The 19,130-nt window shown below is 46.4% G+C and overlaps 1 long non-coding RNA gene across 1 annotated transcript in view; it reads right to left on the bottom strand.

The window, feature by feature from the left end:
- Window positions 1–15,223: 15,223 nt before the first annotated feature.
- Window positions 15,224–19,130, bottom strand: part of LOC107132732 (uncharacterized) — a 55,175-nt gene continuing 51,268 nt past the window's right edge. The window contains exons 8-9 of the long non-coding RNA XR_001500912.3: window positions 16,443–16,512; window positions 15,224–16,272 (exon numbers count right to left, since the gene is read on the bottom strand). This is a non-coding gene — a long non-coding RNA (uncharacterized lncRNA). The remainder of the gene's footprint in view (window positions 16,273–16,442; window positions 16,513–19,130) is intronic.

The following is a 19,130-nucleotide window of genomic DNA, read 5'->3' as shown; positions in this document are numbered from 1 at the left end:
AGCCTAGTCAAGTTGACACATCAAATTAACCATCACAGATAGGGCAATTCCCTGGTGGTCCAGTGGTTAGGATGCTGCCCTTCCACTGCAGGGGGCACAGGTTCAATCCCTAGTTGGAGGACTAAGATCTCACAAGATGCATGATGCAGTCAAAAAAAATATAAAAACCATCACAGATGGGAGCTACAGCCTGACAGCAAACAAATCTAGATTAGAGGCCAACTGAGAAATGTTTTAGAAAGTATTCATGAGTCAAAGAAGCAGAAATGATGCATGGGTGAACTGAATTGACAGAAAAGAGCAGGTTCAGGGCAAAGAAAAATACGTTTTCTTCTTGACCTTTCGACTTGCTCTGAGAAGGTTTCCTTTTTGCCTATCAATGCCTCCATATGGAGATTTCAGAGGGGCCTCCATATGGAGATTTCAGAGGGGCCTCAATGTGGAGCTCACATCCCCAGAGCCAATCACCAGACTCTCCAGGAGGGTGACAAGTACCAGCCTCAGCTGGGCGGATATTCTTTAAGTCTTCACCAGAAAGCTAAGGCAACATTTGGCCAAACCTCTAGAGTTTCACACCATGTTGTCAGGCACAGACCCTTTGAGAACAGATAGATTATATCAGAGACTGAAGACGGCCCAGCTAAAAGCACATTGGAGGGTTCCGAGCCCTTAAAGGTGGTGATGCAACCAAGGACTGTGTATGGTTTGTTCACTTGAAGAGTCCTGGAAGACGTCTTCCCGCTCCACAAGCATCCTGGCCAAATGAGGAAGAGTTGAAAGGGTTGGCTTGCAGTTGCCCAATACTCCAGGCCTCTGGGGAGAAAGAAGGCGGAAGCGGGCCATTGTGTCCAGACCAAGTTATAAAGCTAGTGGCTCCCATTCCTGGTGTTTTTAATACTGTGCCTTTGAAGGGAATTTTCATTTTTTAATTGAAAAACAAAAATTACGGTTGATGACCTGCCAGTTCTTCACACATACAATTATCATCGAAAGCCAGGGGCCTCCAGCTTTCTGTAAATAAACAGGTAGAACAATGTCTGAGAAGACTTGCAGCTTGGGGTTGGTGGGGTTGAGGGGGAGTCCTTCATTCCTGCTCTCCCGGTGTGCATATCACATGTGCACTCATGTGCATGAGCATACACAGACACACACACATGCACACACTTACACACATGTGACTCCTCAAGCAAGGCTTCTGCACCATCATAACCCACACTGGGCACTGGGGCTGGGCTAGTATGGCGACATAACTAATTGGCAAATAAATTATTTAATAAATAAGGGTATAAATGAAAGCTAGAAAACAGACTGTGAGGAAGAGAGAGAGGAGAGGAGACCAAGCAGATGTAGGTTGAAATCTTCCACCCAGAGTGCTCGGCAGTCTATTGGCAAAAGCAAAATTGCATAACACTTTCAAGACTACAAAGCCCCTCCACAGCCCGCATCTCTCGATTCTCATCCCCCTGCAAGAGGTAAGGTCTTTGTGCTGATGTTGTAGAAGAGGAAGCTAAAGTCCAGGAAGGTCTGCCGGTTTGTCCGAGGTGGAAAAGAACAGAGCATGGAACTGAAACTTCTGAAGTCAAAGCTCTGGTGGCTCCTGGTCTTCAGGCTTGGAACCCCTGGATTAAATCTACACAGTGTTAAGCCTGTGACTCCATCACAGTCTAGGAAGACAGGAGAAACTAACAATGTCCATCTATTCATTCATTCCTTTGCTCAATGCTTTTGTAACCGGCACTTGATATATTCCAGGTTGTTTGAGGAGCTAGAGTCACAATAAATAGGATGGTCCCTGTCCTCCCCAAAGACCAAAGAGTGATAAAGATAAACAAGATAATTAGAGACTGGGAGGAGTGCCGTTAAAGACAGAAACAAGGTGATGGAATATAAAGTAATTGTGGGACTTCCCTGGTGGTCCAGTGGTTAAGAATCTGCCTTGCAATGAGGAGACACAGGTTCAATTCCTGGTCAGGGAACTAAGATCACACATGCCAAGGGCCGGCCAAGCCCCTGCATCACAACTACCGAGCCCACACACTCGGTAAGATCCCACATGTCACAACTAAGACCCCGTAGAGCCAAAATAAATAATAAATAAATAATATTTCAAAGCTAAAGAAGGTATATTCTATTTTTTTTTTTAAAGAAAAGAAAAAAGTAATTGTAGGAGTCCATTTGGATGGGTAGCTCTAGAAGCTTCGGAGAAATGTTCATATGAACCAAGAGCTAAAGGATGAGAATGAGCCAGTCTTGCTGAGAGCATTCCCGGCAGAGGGAGGGAGCATGTGTCAAGGGCTGGAGGCAGTAAAGAGTCCGTAGAGTCCTAGATGAGGAAGGAGGCCAATGTGACAGGAATATGACTCAGGGAAAAGAGTCTTCCATGGATGTAAATGTCAGTATAGACCTGGATATTGATGGAGACCATTTGGTTTTGCCTGCCCAACTTCCCACTCCCTTCTTTTGGCTTCAGAATATCATTTTCCTTTGAATAATTATTCTTTCACTATTCTCATGCCATGAGGTTGGGTGGGTTGACCCTGCTCCCAGCACCAGAAGTGAGCAGGAAAAGCATGCTTGGATCATGATTCCCTGCCTCCATCTACCCCACATCATCCCACCAACTATCCCGCCCATCCACCCCACCAGCCTGGACACCACGTTACTCAACTAGGCCAATAAACAAGACTTCCTCCAGAACTTCTGGTAAAGATGTAAGCATGAGTTGTGACTGGGGACCATCACACCACAACAGGAGGACACGCCTTAGAATAAGCCACCCCAGAGCAGAGTAGAGCTGAGAACGAGTCCTGCAGCTATTGTCTGAGCCCCAGGATCCAGCTGTACCTAAATTTTTCGCCTATGTGAGTCATTAGATCCATTTTTTTTCTCAACCAAGTTTGAGACAGAGTTTCTCCAACTTACAATTCATGCACGATCCACCCTTACGCAGCCATACTGACTCCCAGGTGGCAAACTGGCTGAGAAGGGACAGAGTAGACCCCTCGGGAGGCCATCTGGGCGTCAGGAGAGCAGGATCCAAACTTCCACCCAACAGCATCCAGGTTTTTGGAGCAATTGATTACACTGAAACGTTTGGCCATCTGTATACTGCATCCCTCTCACAGGTCAGGTTCACCTGATGGATAGAGGCACCCACACTTCGCGTGTGTTCCCTCCACCAGCCTGGATCACTCTCATATTCTAGGTCTCAGTTCAAAGGACCCTTTCTCAGACTGGCGTCTACCCAAGTGGACTCTACCACGTCTTTTTTAAAAAAATAAATATTTATTTATTTATTTTGGCTGTACCAGGTCTTAGTTGTAGCACGGAAACTCTTAGTTTCAGCATGTGGGAGCTAGTTCCCTGACCAGGGATCGAACCTGGGTCCCCTGCATTGGGAGCACAGAGTCTTAGCTGCTGGACCACCCGGGAAGTCCCCTCACTGGTTCTTTTCCATCCCATCAGTTGGCTCATGGGTTCACAGCATATCGCCGTGGTCCATAATTATCTTGCTTACTTATTTGTTTGTCCCTTTGGTCTGTCTCTCCCAGGGGAATGAAGGCAAGCTTGAGGAAGACAGGGACATGTCTCTTCTATTCAGCTCCCCTAGCTATTGCGTCTCTTGCGCCTAAACACAGTCGGAATACAGCAGGTGCTCAATAAATACAGTCTGTCCACCCTTTGACCCCAGACCTACTCTCCTGACAATTATTCCAAAAAGGCTACTCAAAAGAAAACCATTTAATAGAAACACAGATAGTCCTTGCAAACAAAACTGTTTCAAAATCAAGGTCCTTAGGTGAATAATGCCATCGCCACAAAGTGGTTACTGCAGTCTGAGAGAATTAAAAAGATTAGAAAAATGCCCTCAAATGATATCAAGTGATAAAGGAAGGACTAAAACATTATCTGGATTGTGCTTGTATTTAAAGACAAACACCTACCTGTAATCAAAATCTAAACACATGTGGATAAGTACAGGAAGGGAGGGGAGGCACAAAAATAAACAGGTGATGTGGAGGGTGTGTGGATCCAGGTCTTTTTTTTTTTTTAACAGTACTGCTTATCTCCTTCCAAGTGGATTTAACAGTAAATGGGCAACATGGAATTGTGCAAAACGATCAGATTCAGAATAAAATTAGGAATAGTGTCGACCACAGAACTCTTGTGAAGTTTACATGGGATCCTGGATTTAGAAGTAGGTCTGGTATAAATGTTTGTTCCATAAAATTTAGTAATAAAAGAACTAAATAAAAGCATAATGCTGATAAGCATCATTATCTGAAGGTAGGAGGATGGGCTCCACTCCTACCTGTGTGACCTTGGGGAAAATATTTAACATCTAGAAGCCTCCATGTCCCCATGTGTAAAAGGAGATGATGACAGTATCTACCTTGTCCAGTTCTTTTGAAGCTTCCTTGGATCTGGCAAGAACTCAGGAGAGATCACCACCATCACCGTCAGCAGTGAGCAGTAAGAGTCGTGGGGAACGAAGTTTCAATCAGGCCTCTATTATTCTGTTCCTTGATCTAGCCGAGGCCCGCAATCCCTTTGCTGTTGTTAACTGGGTGCAGAGAAAAAGGCTTCAATGGACACAGATGTGTAGAAAGAAATGAATCACTGACCCTTCAAGAGAGGGGATTTTTTTTTATATTATTCCTATGTCACATCAAAAGGGTACTTGACTCTTGTAAAGTGCTTTGCAATCACTTATTCGCTGCTCGCTGGGAGTCGAGTGGGGGAAGCCTAAGTCATCTGCCCTCTCTTCTGCAGGCCTTCTTTACTCCTGAGCTCTGAGATCAGGCGAAGAAGCAGATGCTGTCCATGCCCAAGAGGAGCTGTCTCCCAAGATACAGAGACACATCAGGAACCACTGAAGGGGCAGGACCGCTTTGCACACGGTCCATCACTCTCCTGAGAAGCAGACAGAGATCTAATCCATCCCGTGTGCCAACGATTCGTCCTCTTAGCGTTGCTCCTAGCTGTCTCTGGCTTTCCCTGACCTCACCGCAAGCACCTTACAGCAGTCCCTGGGCCTCCCTGACCTCGTTGGAAGAACAGGTTTACAGTCAAACTGCATCTTTATCTAAATTCTTGCTCCGCCTCTTCCTAGCTGTGACTCTGGGCAAGTTATTTCAACTCCCCAAGGCCATTCTCTGCTGAGGCTATTACAAGGATTAAATAAGATTTGGGGATGATGCCTAGCACAAGTTCTGGACATAGTATGTGTTCGAAAAGCGACAGTTATTAGTAGCAGCAGTAGCAGTAGTACAAAGACTCGAGAGAGGATATCAGAAGCCAGTTAGGAAGTTATTAAAAATGAGAGGACAAAAGAAAGGAAGGGAGAGAAGGGCGGGGGAGGAGGGAATGTGACCACAAGCTTCCCCAGCATAAATCCTGCTGGTCAACCCCCTTCATTTGCAGGATGAAGTCCATCCTCTTGACACGCCCCACGTGAGGGGCTCCAGGGTCCAACCTGAGCGTCCCTCCCAGGATCCCCTCTTGCTGCTCTCAGCACTTGGACACTCTGCTCCAGCTGCACTGAGCCCCTGGATGCTCTTCCAAAGCATCATGATCTCTCATGGCTGGGCTAGGGGGTCTCATCTCTTGCTCCCTCAGAGCCTGTGTATTGCGCTCAGGAGACACTTAGACACTAAGCTTTCGGGGGATGCCTAGCTGTCAGTCTACCCCATGAGTTCCTTGAGTCCCCTCTTGCAGACTCTGATCTGATTGATTTCCCTCTCCCATGTATCTCTCACTGAGCTCAGCCTGCCTTGGATTGAATGGATATATGAGAAACCGCGCACTGTGCAGCAGAAACAATTCTGGTGGCTTCCCTGGTGGCTCAGAGGTAAAGAATCCATCTCCTGCAATGCAGAAGACGCCAGAGATGCAGGTTCAATCTCTGGGTTGGGAAGATCCCTACAGGAGGAAATGGCAACCCACTCCAGTATTCTTGCCTGGGAAATCCCATGGACAGAGGAGCCTGGCGGGCTACAGTCCATGAGGTCGCAAAGAGTTGGACGTGACTGAGCGACTGAACACACACACAAGGAGAGAGTGAACAATTGTCAAGGAGACCCCGATTCAACTGCTGGGTCAGGAAGACCCCCGGAGGAGGGATAGGCTACCCACTCCAGTATTCTTGGGCTTCCCTGGTGGCTCAGCTGGTAAAGAATCCACCTGCAATGCGGGAAATCTGGGTTCAATCCCTGGGTTGGGAAGATCCTCTGGAGAAGGGAAAGGCTACCCACTCCAGTATTCTGGCCTGGAGAATTCCACGGACTGTATAGTCCCTATGGTAGCAAAGAGCGGGACACGACCGATCGACTTTCACTCACTCACTCGAGCAAAGGCTCTGCATTTACCAAGGAACCTTGTTCCTTCCAATCGGCCCCAGCTCTGCCCAACAGGGTGAATCAGGTCGTCTGCCTTCCACCCTCGTGGGTGCCCACAAGGAGCACGCACAGGCCTCAAGCCACCGCTCTACCCTGCTGATTTTCTTCACCCGAGCTTAAAGGAAAGCAGAATGAACAGCATGTCTGCACACGCTAAAGGTCAGAATCACCACTCCCCACGTGCCAGAGGTCCTTCAACCACTTTTTCTTTTTCCCAGCCACTCTTTCTGGGGCTCAGGGATGGAGGAAGGGGATGAAAAAGAAGGAAAGTGAAAGTGAAAGTCACTCAGTTGTGTCCAACTCTTTGCAACCCAATGGACTATACAGTCCTTGGAATTCTCTAGGCCAGAATAATGGAGTGAGTAGCCTTTCCCTTCTCCAGGGGATCTTCCCAACCCAGGTATCGAACCCAGGTCTCCCGCATTGCAGGTGGATTCTTTACCAGCTGAGCCACCAGGAAAGCCCAAGAATACTGGAGTGGGTAGCCTATCCCTTCTCCAGCGGATCTTCCTGACCCAGGAATCGAACTGGGGTCTCCAGCATTGAAGGTGGATTCTTTACCAACTGAGCTATCAGAGAAAGAAGGACCAGATATTAAAGGGGCACTCCTCTGAGAAGCAAAAACACAAGTTCCAGAGAGTTGGAATCAGAGACCCGTGTCCTGAGAATTACACTATCACAAGAATGCTATTCGCTAGCTCATGACATAAAAGCAGAGTTATTCCCCCAATTCACATCTTCATTTCTCCCCAGAAATTGATCACAAGCTCAAATCCTTCAGGGCTGGATATGATTATCCCTATCCACCTGCAAAGAAAGATATTTTCCTGAAGATTAGATTTATTGTTATCTTCTATAAATACAGTGCTTTGCAGATAATGAGGTAGGAGCCAGTTAAAGTACACTAGAACATGTACAGGAGAACTGAAGATTATCACCACTGTTCCTGGGCTGGGTCATAAAGCTGAACAGATGCCCAAATGAACGCCAATAATCACTATGCATAAATGATCATGTATGCCTACTTTATACCTCAATGTAAATGTTTGTTTTTTTTTAACTATGTAAAGGACAAGATGTGGCTGTTAACATTTCCCACTCAGTGGACATATGACCAACTCAGTGGACATATCTATTGAAAGCAATGCCATATAAACCTAGATTTTCTAATGACAGTTGGAATAAATCTCTCCTTCCCTGACATATCTCAGAAGACTTGAAAATACTGATGTGACACATGTGCAGTTGCTGAGGTATTGAGATTCCCATAAGGGAGTTTGTGCATATACAGCAGCCACAGTGTTTGTCAGTTAGAACATGACTCCTCAGAGTCATGCCTCAGAGGCAGCCTCCCCACCACCCATTGTGTTCCCAGGGGCTGGCATATGGGAGGGAGGTGACAGGTTCGGATGAATGAATGAATGAATGAATGAGTAGGTGGAGTAGACCATTTCAAACATGAGCCTGCTTATCTCTAGGATTCACTGTGAAAACGTAAAGTTGAATTTTAAAAACATATCCTTTCCTGTCCCTAATCCTAGGGTTGCCCCTACACCCATTGGTCAAGCATTCACAGTTTAAAGAACATATATTAATTAGGGTGTTTTCAACAGCAAACGATAAGCCACCCAATCTAAAGTGGCTTAAGGAATTGGAACAAGAATGGGCATCCCTGGTGGCTCAGTGGTAAAGAATCCACCCACAGTGCAAGCCACATGGGTTCATTCCCTGGGTTGGGAAGATGCCCTGGAGAAAGAAATGGCAACCCGCTCCAGTACTCTTGCCCGGGAAATCTCATGGATAGAGGAGCCTGGTGGGCTAAAGTCCATGGGATCGCAAAGAGTTGGACAAGACTTACTGACTAAACAACAAATGGTCTCAAATACACCAACTACTGGGGCTTCAAAGGTTGTTACAGAAGAGGCCCTTCCCACCCCCACACACTATTAAGCATGAGTGCCCATTAAAGTAAGTTTTCAGTTTCATTATCCAAAGGTAGAGAATCTTATTGAACTCAGAGTAACCACAGTTACTCACAGTGACCACACAAGGCAGGTGTAGATCAGAGCATGTGTCTTAGTGAGGCTCCCCTGAACTTACACGGCTGTGTCACTGACTTTTCTTATTCATGGCTTGTGTCTCTAGACTAGAGGAATTTACATCTACGGCTTCTGTTCCAAGGGCGTATTCAAACCAATCACGAGTGAGTCCATTTCCTCACCTGCAGAAGAAAGCAGAGTGTGCTCAGGAATCCTCAAACATCACTCTGCCTTCAGTATCACAGGACACCAGAAAACCCATTTTCTCATATTTTATTTGGGAATTTTGATACAGAATGCTAGCCCACTGATGACAAACCCATTTTTTCCAATTCAGATAACATGAAGATGAAAGAGGTAGGGTGAGTTTGAGGTTGATTTGACAACTTCATCAAGGATCCAGAATTTTTCCATGTCGAATACATCAACTTTGTTCCCAGACTGACTCCCTTCATGGTCACAAAATGGATGCCAGGCACCACAGGAACAGAGAAATATCCAGAGACAGAACAGAGACTTAATCTTCTAGTTTCCCCTTTTGATGAGTTGAAGAAACCTTTCCAGGGAGCCTCCCAGCAGCTCCCCCTTTATTCTGTCTCTTAGGCCATACTAGATGATACACCTGCCCTAAAATCCATTGCTGAAGAAGCAAAGGGTGATTATGGTAACTAAGTAAATGAATGACAATTCACGTGAGGTAGATGCCTTTCACTACCAAACTGAGATTCTGTTAGAAAGGGGGAGTAGGCAAAGTCCGGGCAAGCAATAGGACCTGTACAAAAGGTTCCCCATGAACTGGGGCCTTTCCAATTTGAAGCTGCCTGGGTTCTAGGCATCTCTTCAGGCAGGGAGGCTATGACAGGGAAGGGCTTAGGCACTTGGGTCACCCATGTTGTCTGCTTCTGGCTCCTCCAAGGGCCTCAGCCAAGTCTGTGGTGGAGGAGTGGAGGGGAGCGCTGGTGTGACGATTTCTGGCAGTGCGGCCACTACCAGTTGTTCACGTGTTTACACCACTTCTCCAGGCTTCTGCATCTCACAGGATATGTTAGGAAAAAATATAGTCAGGGTACAAGAGCAAAAGGAGCCACTTTATTGGTACCTCGGGGACACACGGCACTTTTTTACACACCAAATCATTTAATTCTCACAGTAACTGCCAGCTAAGTTGTCACCAGCACTCTGTCATAAATGAGGAAGCTGAGGCATGATTAAACAGCTGCCAACATCCCACAGCTAGAAAGCGGCAGAGCCAGGCCTCAAGCCGCCTGACTCTAAAACCAGCAGCCTCTGAGTGCAGACGTGTTACCCTCCAGTGGGGGACGGAGCACCAAGCCGCCAGTGATGAGAAAGAGACACACACAGAAATTGTGAAGTCAGTGTAGGAACATTGCCTGAAAAGCTGAAGAAAGAGTTAACAATGTTCAGGAACCCAGAGTTGGCATCACATTATGACCCCATAAACAGATCATACACACACAAGGGCCAAACAAGGCACCCTCCACTCCCAAAGCCGCATCCATGGGTCATCACAAGTGGATTTCATAAGACCCCCTAAACCAGTGTCACTCAAAGAATGGTCCATGGACCCACGATGGGCCATAAACTGTTTGTTTCCAACTCAAGATAAATACAGAAAGGAAAGCGAGTAGAAACCTTTATAATGCTTTGACACAGCTGTGATGCTGAAGCCTATAATTAGCAGACTCTCATGGAACGGGGTCTGTTTGAGTATTGAACGCAGGTTGCATCTCCCACAGGCTATGTTCTAGCACTGGCGTGTGATGAATTTTTTAAGTGTTTACCGAAAGTAAATCAATAAATTTTTTTAAACCCCACTTCTTTACCACAGAGCACTGGAAAAGCACCGCCCTAATGTTCTCTGCGTAGACATAATTACTCCCATTTTACAGGCAAAAATAATGAGACTCAAAGAGACTGAGTCACTTGCCCAAGGTCAACACCAAGAAGCAGGAAAGACAAACTCTCTCATTCAACCAACAAATGAGAACCATGAGATCTCTCAGCTCCTAACAACAGAAAGAGTGTTGGCAAGAGGAGCGGTTAAAAGGTAAAAAGGTGGAGGCTTATTTAAAAAAAAAAAAATTTCCTCTACCTCTTCCTTTGCCAAAAGTCCAGCTAAGATGCCTCAGGGAAGAACTGTCTATAGAACAAAAGGGAAATGAATGGCTTCATTCCTGACAAAGACCAGTCTTTTGCATCCTGATGTACAGATGGGCTTACTAATTGTTACTGCAATTGCACTTCCACAAATCAGGAAGGACTCCTGAAAATCCTCCCAAGCTGGCTCTAGAACTCACCAGCCCCATCACTGACCCTAGGACCAATCCGACTGACCCACCCAGCTCCCCAGAACTTGGCCCTTCTTGCCTGGAGAATCCCAGGGACGGCGGGGCCTGGTGGCGACCCCTGCCATCTATGGGGTCGCACAGAGTCGGACACGACTGAAGTGACTTAGCAGCAGCAGAATGTTCTACCATGACCTCTTTCTGGTCCCTAATTGGAAAAACTCTGCTCTGCCTGAAAGCATTTTTAGAATAGATTATTGTTAGAGCAACACTCTGGGTTTCAAGAACTAAGAAGCCTTCATTTTCCTTTTTTATATCTTTTAACTATTAATCTTTACGGATACTATATTTATTAAAAAAAAATTCACACATCAGGTAAACTTGTGTAGTTCAAACCTGTGTTGTTCAAGGATCAAATGTATTTGTGTGTATATATAACATATATATAATATACTTTTATTTATAGATCAATAAAATAAAATCTCTATTTTTATATATATTTGCTCTTGTTAAAAACTCTCAATTCCTATTTTCTTGAGTATTTTTATCTTCCATGAATGTTGTTTTTATTGAAGGCCTTTTCAGCATCTATCAAATTCTCTTAGGTTTTTAAATATTTTTTCTCATGGATTTTTTTATTAAAGTATAGTTGATGTACAGTGTTTCAGGCATACAGCAAAGTGATTCCATACTCCCTGATAGCTCAGTAGGTAAAGATCCACCTGTAATGCAGAAGACCCTGGTTCGATCCCTGGGTTGGGAAGATCCACTGGAGAAGGGATAGGCTACCCACTCAGTGTTTTGGGGCTTCCCTTGTGGTTCAGCTGGTAAAGAATCCACCTGCAATGCAGGAGACCTGGGTTCTATCCCTGGGTTGGGAAGATCCCCTGGAGAAGGGAAAGGCTACCCACTCCAGTAATCTGGCCAGGAGAATTCCATGGACTGTATAGCCCATGGGGTCGCAGAGAGTCAAACATGATTGAGCAACTTTCACTTCATTTCACTTCATAACATATATATATATATATATATATCTCAGGTTGTTTTTCATTATTCAAGTTCATTTTAAAAGAGGGTATATATAGTGGGGCTGCTCAGAGGTCTCCTAAAGATACCCCAAGACAGGGGCAAAAGTAGAGGACCACACTGGGGACTGGAAAACTGTTGCCACCCAGGTACTTCTTGCTCCCTCTCTCGTGGAAACCACCAAGAGAAGGCAGAGTCCCAGGCTTCTCTCCACCTGTCTGCCCCAGTCTCCTTTTTCTCCCATGATCTCTGCTTATCTATTATTTTCCTGCCAATCAGAGTCATCTCCCAATCTCAACTCTACCCTGTAACTTTGTAAATGCAGTACCAGTGCCAACCAGATTCATCTCTATTCCCAAGTCAAACTTCCTGGAGAAGGCAATGGCACCTCACTCCAGTACTCTTGCCTGGAAAATCCCATGGACGGAGGAGCCTGGTAGGCTGCAGTCCATGGGGTCACGAAGAGTCAGACATGACTGTGCAACTTCACTTTCACTTTTCACGTTCATGCATTGGAGAAGGAAATGGCAACCCACTCCAGTGTTCTTGCCTGGAGAATCCCAGGAACGGGGGAGCCTGGTGGCCTGCCGTCTATGGGGTCGCACAGAGTCGGACACGACTGAAGCGACTTAGCAGCAGCAGCAGCAGCAACTTCCTGGAAAAGGACTCTGGTTGGCTGAGCACATCTTTGTAAGCTAGGTTGCTAATCAGTGGTCACCGGCCTACCTGAGAATCAGCGTCCTGGGGTCCAAGGTCGATTTCTGATCTCAACGGCCATTGACAGTAAAGGCCAGGTGTGTGATATGGAGAATGTCTGCTTCTGTGAAGGAAGCTTTAAGAAGGCAAGCCAGCACTGCTAACATGGTCTATGTAGGAATAAATGAGAAACAAATGCATTCCTATTCATCCTTCACTTCCCAACTCTGGTGACACTTTCTCTGGGAGGTCTTCCATGATTTCTCCAGGTTGGCTTTTACTCCTTACATTCTAGCAATTCAGTGTGAATCCCTCTATAGGAACACTCTCCTTGTTAACTAGAAACTGCTTTCCTGGGGCTCTGCCTTCTCCACCAGACAATGAGGACTCTAAAAATTTGGACCATAACCTGTGTTTCCTCAGTGTGTGGCATGGTGTCTGGTGCTGGGTGAAGAAGGAGCTCAATAAATGAGCCGGGAGTAAATGAATAAATGAACACCTGAGTCAGCACCTGACTGAAAGACTAGTCAGCAAATCATGATACTCAACTTGACAAATTTAAGTCCCTCTGCATCTACTCTAGATAAGGGGGTGAAGGAAGATGAGGAGGAATTAAGAGGTCAGAGGATTCTACTAGGACAGGTAAAAAGAAAAGAAGTGATTAAGAAGTAGGTAAACTGCTGGCTATGTTGCACCATCTTATTTCCAGGCACTTCATTTCAGGGTTGTTAGATTCCTTGAAATAGCACTTGAGAGTAAAGGATTAAGGCTTGGATTCAGCTTTCCCATCTATAAAATGGAGTTAATAGTAGCTGCTTTGATGGGTGGCTGAGAGGGTAAAAATGAGGTAACAGGTGAAAAGTGTCCAGCAGATCACCTGGGGGCAGGTATAAAGTGCTCCTGGGTTCTGGGAAGGGTTTTAGACCTGCTGGGACCATCCGGGCAGTCTCTTAATGGCAGATGCTAGCTTGTACGGGGACTTTCACACGGAAGCACTGAATCCTGATGAAATTGTTCTTTACCACAGGGCTTAGGGCACCGGGGAGCTGACAGCAGGGTGTGCTGCCCAATGACAGCAGGAGGCTGGCGCAGGCCAATAACAGTGTTACGATGTTAATCATTAAAATGCTCTGTCTGTTTTTGTCTGGGGACCAGTCATGTCGATCTTTGTTCTCCCTCTATTAAGATGAAAGGTGAGGTGCTACCAAAGCTGGTGACTCCAAGCTGAGCCAAGAGGGTGGCAGGCCTGCCTGGCCACCTGCAGGGCAAGGCTCTGTCTCCCTCAGTCCCCAGCATTCTTGGGGTCCTTGGGAAGGACAACTGAGTAGGGAGGAAAGGGAGGGAAGGCAGGTTAGTTCCTCCTCCCAAGAGGCCCAGATCCACTCAATCAAATGAGAGTCCTCCTTGGCTGGCTGGCAGAAGACAGTTAAAAAGCAAGAATCAAAAAATTTTAAATAATGTTAAAAATTAAAATACATTTTACAATTTTTAATTTTAAAAAACAAAAATAAAATTTTTATTAAAAAAAATTGAAAGCAGGGTGAAGATCTATACCCAAGAGAAGTGAACCATATCTTCACGCAGAAACTTGTACACAAACTTTCACAGCAACATTATTCACAAGAGCCAAAATGTGGAAACAAGCCAAATGCCCATCAACCAATGAGTGGATGATCAAAATATAGCATACACACATGGTGAATTATTATTCAACAATGAAAGGAATGGAATACTGACACTACAAGGGTGAAGTTTGAAAATATAATGCCAAGTGCAAGAAGTCAGTCCCCTCTCCCCCCAGAAAACCCCACATATGCTATGATTCCATTTATATGAAATGCCCAGAATCAGCCAATCTATAGAGAAAGAATGGAGATTAGAGTTGCCAGGGCTAGAAGACAGGGGACTGGGGAGCAGACCCTAATGGGTACATTAGGGCCCTTGTCAGGCACCTGTTGACTGATACTCCCTAGAGGCTCTGCTGCAGCCTTCTCCTCTCTTTAAGGGCCTTCCAGCTGGCTCTGAGCTCTGTTTGGCACTGATCTGAGTCGGAAGCTTGGTGAAGGAAGAAAACATGAGCAGAGGCTTTAGACTCAAGCATATCTGGATTCCAGGCAAACTTCTACTTCTTCCTGGCTAAGTGCCCTGGAAGGGGCACTTAAGGGGGATGGGGCTTCTCACCTCTAAACTCCATTGTTACCCTTTCACAGAAGAGTAATCTGAAGCTCAGACAATTAAAGTCAAGTGCCCATACTGCTAGTTGATGAAAGAACCACTGGAAGACTTGGCTTCCACTGCGGGGGACACAGGTTCATTTCCTGCTTGGGGAACTAAGATCCCACATCACAGAGAATGCAGCCCCAAAATATAAATAAATAAACCCAATAAATCTGGCTTCCAGAGCTTATGATCTTTACCACCACACACTACAACATCTCAAAACTCTGAAATTGGACAATAATGTCCGTGTAGTGCATGTTTTGGGAGAGAACTGACAGAGCCAGTGTACATAAAGCATCTTGGTGCTTGAAATACAGTGTCCAACAAACGGCACCAAGCCTGCCACACTTACTGGCACCCCTGGCATTCAAAGCACGTTCTGCTGTTGGAAGGGGTTTTTTTTTTTTTTTTTTCAGACTTCCAGGTGAGGTGTGTCTGGGGAGAGATGGACAACACTAACTGTCCGGTATTCCCTGAAGTTCCCGTGGGGTCCTGGGACTCCCCCTACAGAACAGACCCAAGAGAGTTGACTCATGCTTTCAAGGGAAACTGCTGGCATCAACTTCAAGGGATCTGGACCTGACAAGAGCTCTGAGCTAGATGGGGCTTCGTTGGCTAAGAGGAGGAGTGGGGAGGGCTCCCAGGAGGTAAGCTGAGGGTCCAGTCCACTTGGCCCTATCAGCAACAATGGTTCTCAAAGTCAACCTGGAGGCAGAAGGAAACTTTCAGTGAGAAACTTTCAAAGGAGCCTAGAACCCCAGCTTGGAAGTGGATGAGAGAGTATGGCACTTAGTCAAAGGAGAGCTGCATTTCCCCCTTTGGGGAGCAGGAGTCAGGAAAGCAGCAGAGAGACACGGAAGGAGCCTAAAATCATTTCTAGCACTTAGAAGGAAGGAACTTCTAACTGTTCCCAGACTCCATTTCTCCATTTCTGACATGAAGCAAATAACACTAACCTTACAGAGATCAGAGCACCAGATACATACAGCAAGTATCCAGCACAGGGCAGGCACATAATAATGATAAAATTTATTTGATAATTTATTTACTGTGCTAAACTTTACAGGTACATTTGATATTCTCATTGAATCCCCACAACCACTCTATGAGGGAGATCTCATTATTAGCCCCATCTCACAGACGACGAAACTGATGTTTAAAGAGTTACAAGATTGCATGTTTAAGATCATACAACTAGGGAGCTGTCAAGCTGGGATTTGAAACTGGGCAGTGAGATCTCCGAGCCTCCATCTGAACTGGTTCCACTCTCCCTGCCTCTTCTCAAGCGATCACACAATCAACCCAACGCCAGTTCACAATGACGAGGTCATTCATAGTAACTTAGACAGTGTGGAGGAATGGCCGAGACCATTTATTGACTTCAGACAAGACCAGCTCCTCCTTTATGGAGGTGACGTAGTATTATCTCGTCAAATCCTTGCAACAGTTCTGTGCAATTGTTGTTTGGTTGCTAAGTCACGTCCAACTCTGTGACGCCATGGACTGCAGCACACGAGGCTTCCCTTGTCCTTCACTATCTCCCAGAGTTTGTTCAAACGCATGTCCATTGCCTTGGTGATACCAGCTCTGTGAGAGATGTAATATATTAACTTCACTGTGCAGATGAGGGAACAGAGGCAGAGCAGTGAAGTGAATCATTCAAGGTTATGGTCAGGCAGTAAGAAGAGAAACGAGAGCCCACCTCAGCCTTAGGTTGGGTTTCAGGGAAAGAGTTGCTAGATAATAAGTTATCTCACCTCTGGGAGGCCAGGCAGCCTTGTGTCTACACAGGAAAACAAAAGTAGATAAATGCAGGAATTCACAGCCCTATAAAAAATGAATTAAGATAAAATACATGTACCCTTACTACTTAATGAGGGAGGTTTATGAACACAAATGCATGACAATGACTCAGAGGAGCATAATTATCTTATCATAAGTTAAAGGCAATCAATTTTCATCCCTAAGTAAACATCATATTTCCTTGATCCTAAAACACACCTTTTTTTTTTTTTTTTTTTGGTCATTTCTGAAGTTCAGGGATAGGCACGTTGAATTTGTGTCTTTCTTCCATCCCTTAAAAGCTGGTATTGAATGGAGCCTGGGTCCGAGAATGGGTGTTGCCTTAGAATTGAAGTTCCTGCTTCTTGCTTCTGTCCTAGGTAAAGGCCCCCCTCCCCCGCCTCTCCTCCTGTCTTCCTTTCCTTCTCTCAAGTCCAAAAAGGAAAAGTGGGCATCCTTGTTAGGAATAAGAGGTAGCTAGAGGGATCATGGAAGAATTAAGTGGTTGGGGATAGCATAAATAGAAGTCTTCTCTCCCCCAGCCCGGGACTCCCCCTATACCCTGATCCATAATGCAAAGACATGGGAGTAGTTGACTGAGCCTGGTTCCACCCATCCTAGGCCGGAGGAGTGTGGTCAGTGGAGAGAGGGTCTTTGTGAATCCAGATGCTGCAGACTCCTCAGCAATGCCACAGTAGAATTTGGTCATCAACCTGAGGTTCTGGGTTCCCAGAATGGATGCTTCTCATTCTCCTGCTTCTGATTGGTTCTCTCGACATCCCTGTGGGGAAGGACCCTGCCGCTGGCCCAGGAGAGGTGGTGCTGTCCTCCCCGAGGCAGAACAGGCTGTGTGCTCCCTGGGCAAGTCAATTATCTCCTCCCAAATGCCCCCAGCCTCACCCTGCCCCAGGTTCTCTCTCTCTCTGGATTAACAAGGGGCCTCCTTCAAGGGCCTTCAGTCTCAAATGTGGGGTTGACCGTGATCATGGACTCTCAAGGTTCTCCTCTCTCCTGAACTCTTAAAATAAAAGAAAGAAAAGACTCAAAGAAAGTACCCAGTCAGGAATCAGAAGTGCCAAGTTCAGTCCTGACCTTCACCCTTTCTTGTCTGTGAAATGGGCACAGCCCTGGCCTATCTCTGAACCTGATTTCCTACTTCCTTTCCAGCCTGGCATCCAAGGCCTACAGGCTGTGACCCCAGAGCTGCCGGCAGCCTCTGCCTGGGCAGGGACTTCCGATAAAGCCCCTGGGCTGTAAGCTTTGTGGAAGCAGCCTCTGGCCTGCCTTGTTAATGTGTGTTGATGAATCGCTCAGAAGCCACACTCTGGCCTCCTTTTAAATAGCAGACCCCAAAGACAGGCAGATACAACCTCAGTGTAGGCCTCTTAACAAAACTCTGGCCCAAGGAGCTTTGCCTCCACTCTTGGGTGCAGAGCCAAGTCTCAGCCCAAGCTGTGGGGGATGGTGTGGGGGGAGGGCAGGAAAGGGAGAGCAAGGGGGTGGGTGAAGTCCCCAAGAGCCCAAGGATAAGTCTCATCAAGGCGAATGGCTGGTGGCACCCAAATCAGCTAGAAGCCACTGAACCCAGCCAGTGCTCAACAAGCACACAGCTCCCCGGGGCAGTGAGTGCTGGGTGAGAGCCAGGCTACTGGATTCACTCTGCCGCCTACAACCTGTCTGACCTTGGGCCACAACTTCACCTACCTGTAAAATGGGAGTAAGTAGTACCTGCCTTCTAGAGCTGTGGAACGATCAAAACAATGCTAGCACAGAGCTAATTCTATGGTATTGTTCGCTGCTATTACCTGCCCGGAGGCTCACATACACTATTATCTCATAGAATCTTCAGGACAGGCCTGGGAAGAAATAATTGTTTTCTAGATGAAAAACCTGAGGCTCAAGTCACACTCCAGCTTTGTAGCAAGGCTGGGATTGAGTAGTTCCCTGTTCTTGCTCATTTCAAGTTCCACGGTCCCAGGTCCCCTCCCAGGAGGAGGGAAGAGTAAAGTACAGTGTCATGGGAAAAGGGAAAGAAAAATAATGAAGGGAAATTGATGCCACTGAGAAAGGCTCAGGGTGGGAGAAACTGGCTGGTGGGCAGGCAGATGGAGCATCTTTTCCCATCGTGAGCACTGCCTCCCATGGAGGATGCTGGCTGCAGGCTGAGGGTCTCTCAAGAGCTACAGGTCTTTCCCAGCAAGGCTGTAGTCTCTGAGGCTCAGGAAAAATCCTGCTGCCGATGATACCACAGATCAGCATCCACAAGGGAGGAAGGAGAACAGGAGGAATGAGGGCCTGTCCTCAGCCCCTTGGTCTCCAAGGAGATCCAACCAGTCCATCCTAAAGGAAATCAATCCTGAATATTCATTGGAAGGACTGGTGCTTTGAAGCTGAAGCTCCAATACTTTGGCCACCTGATGCGAAGAGCCAACTCTTTGGGAAAGACCCTGATGCTGGGAAAGGTTGAGGGCAGGAGGAGAAGGGGATGACAAACGACGAGATGGAATCACTGATTCAATGGACATGAATTTGAGCAAACTCTGGGAGATGGTGAAGGACAGGGAAATCTGGCGTGTTGCAGTCCATGGGGTCACAAAGAGTCGACACAACTGAATAATAGCAACAACAGTAAAAGGACGGGCCCCAGGATGGCCCCAGGCTCC

This window comes from Bos taurus, chromosome 8 (genome assembly GCF_002263795.3).
Source record: "Bos taurus isolate L1 Dominette 01449 registration number 42190680 breed Hereford chromosome 8, ARS-UCD2.0, whole genome shotgun sequence".
Classification (NCBI taxonomy): Eukaryota; Metazoa; Chordata; class Mammalia; order Artiodactyla; family Bovidae; genus Bos; species Bos taurus.
The sequence above is the reverse complement of the archived record's forward strand: the minus strand, read 5'-3'. Positions and strand labels throughout refer to the sequence as shown.